Genomic DNA, 6,411 nt, shown 5'->3' on the forward strand with positions numbered 1-6,411 from the left:
TGAAAGTTCTACTTTCAGCATGCCATTTGAGAAGCTCCATGAACCCACTACCCAGTGAAACTGTCAAAATTATTTTTAAAAACAACCCTTTAAAGTCTCTGGAAATTGTCCTAGGAGCATACACAAATAAACATTAAAAATCTGAAACGCAGTAAGACTAAGTAATATTTAAACTACTTTAAACTAGAGTAAGAACAGTAAGAGTCTGTAGTATTTAAACCAAGACTCATTCCTCTCCACACTCCTCGCTCAACAAGATGGAAACTGCACTCCAGACTGGTACAGCCAAGAACAGAGGTACCCTCTCCCCACAGCTCCTAGTCAGAGAAATACTTTCCAGCAAGGGCAGGACACCAGCATTACTCATCTTGCTCCAAGCCATCTGCTGCTGACTAAATAAGAAATAGTCATTCTTGTGTACATATGATTTAACTTAAGTTTTATGCTAACTAGAAAAGTCTGTCTTATAGCCTGTCAAATAGGCATTGTACATCTGCTTGACCATTAAAGAAAAGAGTACATTTTTTAAAAATCAAAATAGAGTAACTGTGGTACAGGCATTCAAAATGGAGCCAGATGGCCACTGTGGATGTGGTCTCAGACATGTTCCTACATCACTGAGAACTTGAATTTTTGAATTGTATCAAACTCAAGGACATGAACAGTTGTTTTCAAAAAATATCTGCCAGCAGCTACTAGCTGCAAATTTATACTGTCAAGGTCTCTCCTCGTAGCTATGCATCCATTTCGGATCCCAACCAATCCTTGCTTAACAAGCATCCTTACTTCTTGGCAGCTCCAATCCTAATTCTTGACAAACAGCTCATGTAACTTTGTGGGTTTTGACTACATAAGCCTCCCCCATTTTGTAGTCTGGAGGAACACAATTCAAGTGCTTCTTTAATCTGTATCTCCTGGGCTACAGTCCTTAACTTGGCCTGAATAAAACTCTCTTCTATCCCTTTCTAAAGAATGTTCATTGATTATTTGGCATTCCTCAAACACTTAAAAATAGAGTGATCATATGATCCAGCAATTCCACTACAAGGTATCTACCCAAGAGAGATAAAAACGTAAGTCCTCATAAAAACATATACAGGAATGCTCATAGTAGCATTACTCATAATATCCAAAAGGCGGAAATGCCCCAGATATCAATCAATTGATGAATATATAAACATAAAGATGCATGTGCATGGAATGGAATATTAATCAGTGATAAAAAGGAATGAAGCACTGATACATGCTACAACATGGATGAACCCTGAAAACATGATAAATCACAAAAGATCATATAGTATATGATTCCATTTATAAAAAATGTATAGAATATGCAAATCCATAGAGACAGAAAGTAAATTAGTGGTACCTTAGGTCTGGTGAGAAGGAGAGGGCAAGAAAGTTACAGATGAAGGATGCAAGGTTTCTTTCTGAGGTGGTAAAAATATTCTAAAATTGACCGTGGTATAACTTACGGTTGTACATATCTGTGAACAGACCAAAAAAAGCATTGAATTGTATACATTAAATGGGTGAATTGCATGGTATGTTAATTATATTTCAATAAAGCTTTTTTTTAAGTAAATAGTGATGGACACATGGGGGGACACACAGATACATATTATTTATGCTTTGTTTATGTTTTAAATTTCCCATAATAAAAAATAATAAAATAAAGTTTCACTTTTTTTTAAGTAGGATACACCTGTATTTTGGCCACAGTTACCACTTTATCAGAAGAACAAAAGGTTGGCAAATTAAATTCAGAAGATTAGCAAAACAAATTAAACCCTTTCTCCTGGAAGGACATCCCACCGCACTGAGAGAAAGAAAAATTAACCATAAATAAGACTTAAATAAAATGCTAATTCACTTTCCACTTTCAAAAAGATACCGGCCTTGACTTTAACATATCAAGGTAAGCAGCGGGATGGTGGAGATCAGTTACTGGCAGGTTAGAAAGAAGAAAAGGAACATGGCAATACGGCATATTTTGGTCATGAAACCTGGCTTTTCTGTTACAAAAACAAATAAAATGTATTCCAAACAACAAAAAATTAAATACATATAAATTGATTTTAATTAGATTTAGTTAACTGTCTTCAACAAAAATAAGAAAAGAAGAACTTGCATTTTATCCCCTATTCATTCATTATTGATTTCCAGCTCCTTAATGATTTGGTTTTTTAATAAATATAAAACAAAAAAACAAATATCAGGTTTTCCATAGATACCATCTCCCTCCACTGGAAAAGAAAATAATAGCTAACATTTACTAATCATTTACTAAGGTCCCAGGAACTATCCTCAGTCCTTTGCAAGTATTCTATTTTACTCTTCATAACAAAACTACAAAGTAAATCAAAGATACTATTTTTCAGGCATCCCTGAACACAGAGAGGTTAAGAAACCTACCCAAGTCATCACAACTAAGTGGTGAAAGAAGCACCCAACACCAGGCTGCCTACTCCAGAACCTTAAATAAATGCAGCTACCTCACGAAAATCAAAAAGCTATAATTCTCTTAATATTAAGTCTAATAATTGCAAACTCAAACTTCAGGAAAGTATCTCACGCATTTAATTAAATTTTTTAAGAATGATTAGAAAACAACAGTTTGAAGGTTTTAACAGGTGCATATCTATAAATAGCCACAAAGATTGATTTCTTATGCCTTATTAGAATAAGTAAGAGATTATCTCTTTATCCCCTAAATTCTAGAAATTCTCTTCCACACTTACCACTTTCTTTTTTGTTTTAATACTTATATACATATTATCTTCCAAACCAAGTTTACTCAGATTTAATTTTCATTTAAGATGTGAATGTTTTAACACTTCAATTGGCCTAGTCCTAAAATATGGAAGGATGACTAGAAGAATGGCTATAGCAGTGATAACCCAAAGAATCCTGTAGGAGGAACATGTAGGTTAGATGAAAGATTCTGGAATTAGATTCTGACATTGTTTTTCATTTTTGGGGCTTTGCTTTCTCCATGCCATGCTAGTGCCACCTCAAATTTTGGAATGTAGGGTTCAGATCTTCTAGTCCAAGAAAGATGACAAATGCATATAAACTTAGAAGGGCAATGTTGAAGACTGTATTATAAGGGCTCAGTGTCGGAACTTTCAATAAAAGCCACAGAAGACAAACGAGCACAGGAGACGAAGTTAGGCAGACCTGGGTTCCCTCTCTGACTCCACATACCAGCAATGTGAACTTAGACAAGTCCCTCATCCTCTAGACTCCCAGCTGTCCTGGGAGGTGGGAGGATAAAATGGCCTAACACATGTTAACTACTTAGCCCAACGCCCAACCCATAGGGAGCACTCAAATGTCAGATAAATGTCAGTAGTAACCTAGTAGTAGTAATAGCAGTAGTGGTGGTAGTGGTTGTGGTATGTTGTGAGCAAGATAAAATTACGAATGTCAATCTGACCTTCTGGAATGAAGATTTAAATTGGACAGTCAAAGGATGATAGTAATCTTTCATCAAAATGTTAATCAGTAGGGATGTTTTATAATAACTTCATGTGTTTCAATAACTGAGAAATATTTGAAAGTCTTTATTCTGAGGGATAAGACTTGCTATATACATCAAATGGTGTAAAACTTTAAAAATACTATATACCATTGATACTGGGTATTTTTCCCTTCAAAGAATGTTTCCATTAAGAAGGTGTATCATAAACGTAAGTGTGTAGTTGTAATTTAAGGACAATTACACATAATTACACAAAATGAAAAATTCCTTAAACTTTCATAAATAACTTGTAAATCACTTGCAAGATTTAAAAACTTTCTTTTCTTATATTCTTCTAAATAACGGTTCAGTCTATTCACACACACACAAAAAAAAGACTCAACAATTATTCTCTCTACATATTTATAACAAGTTACAAAATCTCTCCCTCTCTGAATGTTGGTGGACTTTAGATAAAACCCTTAGTTTTCCCTCCACAACTTTAAGTTGTGGATGTCTGTGATATGATTTCATTTTTAAAGTAAAAATGAGATGGAAAAAAACCTTCCGGAAATTGGAGTCAACTGCAGGACTGGCTCGGGGTAGGGAGATGCTAATAAAATCACCTCAGTTCACTTAAAGTGCTGTGGTCTGCAATGCAGAGGGAGAAGGAGAAGCAATAATCCTATTGCAAGAAGGAATTACGGGTATTAGTACATGCATCCTACTTCAGTCATAGGCTGGGAACTGCTTTGACCATTAGCTCACCAGACCTGTTGAAGTGTCACGGGAGAAGAGTGCTGGGCACCACGAGACATTCCTCAAAAAATTCTCATCACTCTTTCTCACACACACACACGTTGCTCTGTTAGTTGTGTTTTTGTTTTGCTTTGTTTTGAATGCAAGCATCCTTCCTAAGAAATCTATCGCCCTATATCCCCCGAAACATGGTATCAGAGAATCAGCCTTGACCACAAAATGAAACACAGAAAGGGCATTCATACACCCAATGTTTCATTCCAGACATACTTTCCTACCTGATGCCGACTCGGGAGGGTCCTGCCCCACCTTTCTTTGAACTCCCTTTCCTCAGGACGTCTGACGAGGTCCCAGAGCTGTAAACAGAGCAAGAACGGAGGGTGCAGAGAAAAGCAACCCTTAATATTCCCTCTGGTTCTCCTGCTCCAACGTATTCCACGTCCCAGGAAAAGAGAGCGCCTCACCAGGTAGCACCACCAGCTCCACAGAGTTAGAGCGATCCCACCAAGAAGCTCCCCTGCATCCACACTATCACCCCCGGAGACAAGCGGGGAAAACGGCATCAATTCTTCGGAAGAGACCAGGTAGGCGAGAACAGCGGAAAGTCCTGATGCTCACAGAGGAGGAAATTATAAAGGAAGCGGTGAGTGGGATTTAGCAGAAAAGGGACAGCAGCAACGGAAAGGACACCTCCTCACTCCTGACTAACTCCAAGCCATCTTCGCCTTGTTGTCATAGCGCTTTACAACGAAGGCTACTGCGCAGGTCAGACAGCTAAGCCCCGGTACCTTCTGGGAGTTGTAGTCCTGAGTCTCTGAGGAGAGTGGAAGGTTGAGAATTTTTTCTTACTGGGCCACGGTTAGAATCAAATTTCTACTGGGAGGGGCTGGAATGAACCCCTGCCGGTCATCATTAGCACAGAGATAGATAAAGAAAGAATACTATCCCCCTCTTTTGTTCTTGGACGGTTCCTTGGACGCAGTCTCTGAAGAAGACCCGCCTCTCCCCTCCGCAGCAGACTCAAGCCACGCCCCTCCCATCTCTTTCCCGCGTTCCCGTCTCTCGTCGCTCGTAGACGGGACTTTCCGCGGGGGCGGGGCTCTTCCGGGGCGGGGCTTCCGAGGCCTGCAGCCACCCGGCTACCGCTTTTTTCCGAACCCGCAGGCTCGGGAGACCGTCCACGGATCCAGCAGCTGCCGCGAGGTTGGGCGCGGTAGCGAGCGCCACCTTGTGCGCCCTGGCGGCGGGGGTGGTGCTGGCCCAGTCTTTTTTCACCTTGCAGAGCAAAACGGGCCAGAAGACCAAGATCATCAAGATGGTGAGGCATTTGGAGTTTCCAGGTGTTTATTTTTTTCTTGTAGGAAAAATGCTGCTTAGAAGTTACTTGTACGTGTCTCCTGATTACGTGTGTTAATTATTCTCTTTAGCATATACCTTGGAATGGATTTTCTGGTGTATAGTATACAAATGTTCAACTTTACAATTAAACAAAATAATAATGACATTTTCAAAACATTTATTTCATCTTTGCTTACAGATTCACCGTAGGTATAATACTCTTGTCAGTCACCAACCTCGAAATTTTGTTTTGTTTTTTTCACTGGATTTTAGCTTAGGCTTTAGATTTTCTGTTTTTCAACACCAATTCACATTCCCACTAGAAAAATGAAGTTCTAAATTATTACATTTCTTAAAGACAAAACAAGTTCATAAAAATCATCAATAGTACTAATTTTTAATACTTTGATATTATTAAACCATCACAGCATTGGTTGTAAAAAAAATTTTAATGTCAGTTACTTAGATTGCCAATAATAAGAGCTTAGGAAAATTATGATAAAATGCTATTCCACCATTAAAATTCAAATTATTGAAGCGTTTTGACTTGAAAAAAAATGATCATAGGTGAAAAAAAAAGTCTTTAAAAATACCATTTGGTATCATGTTTATAAAGAAAAAATATGGAAAAATATTGGAAGGAATTTTTGCAAAAATATTAACAGTAGCTATTTATTAATGGGCCTAGTAGTCATTTAATTTTTCCTTTGCTTTTTCAATGTTTTCAATATTTATTCAATGGCCATGTATTACCTTTGTAATTGGAATTAAAGTTTTTAAAATAATTGAGTGATAGAATAAAATACTGTCTGCAAATAATTATATGAAAATTACCTTGAATTACTAATTTT

At 37.7% G+C, this 6,411-nt stretch overlaps 1 protein-coding gene across 20 annotated transcripts in view; it reads right to left on the reverse strand.

The window, feature by feature from the left end:
• The window catches only part of BBS9 (Bardet-Biedl syndrome 9), a 462,928-nt gene extending 457,678 nt beyond the window's left edge, over positions 1 to 5,250 (reverse strand). For 9 of the 20 annotated variants that reach the window (XR_012508126.1, XR_012508125.1, XR_012508123.1 and 6 more), the window contains exon 1: positions 4,501 to 4,977. The gene's annotated coding sequence lies outside the window, so the exon portion shown is untranslated. Of the gene's footprint in view, positions 1 to 1,369; positions 1,488 to 4,500; positions 4,979 to 5,010 lie in introns of those variants that run through there. The other 11 variants (XR_012508128.1, XR_012508130.1, XR_012508129.1 and 8 more) reach the window with 7 other exon arrangements.
• Between the last annotated feature and the right edge of the window lie 1,161 nt (positions 5,251 to 6,411).

This window comes from Camelus bactrianus, chromosome 7, assembly GCF_048773025.1.
Source record: "Camelus bactrianus isolate YW-2024 breed Bactrian camel chromosome 7, ASM4877302v1, whole genome shotgun sequence".
In the NCBI taxonomy this organism is placed as follows: domain Eukaryota; kingdom Metazoa; phylum Chordata; class Mammalia; order Artiodactyla; family Camelidae; genus Camelus; species Camelus bactrianus.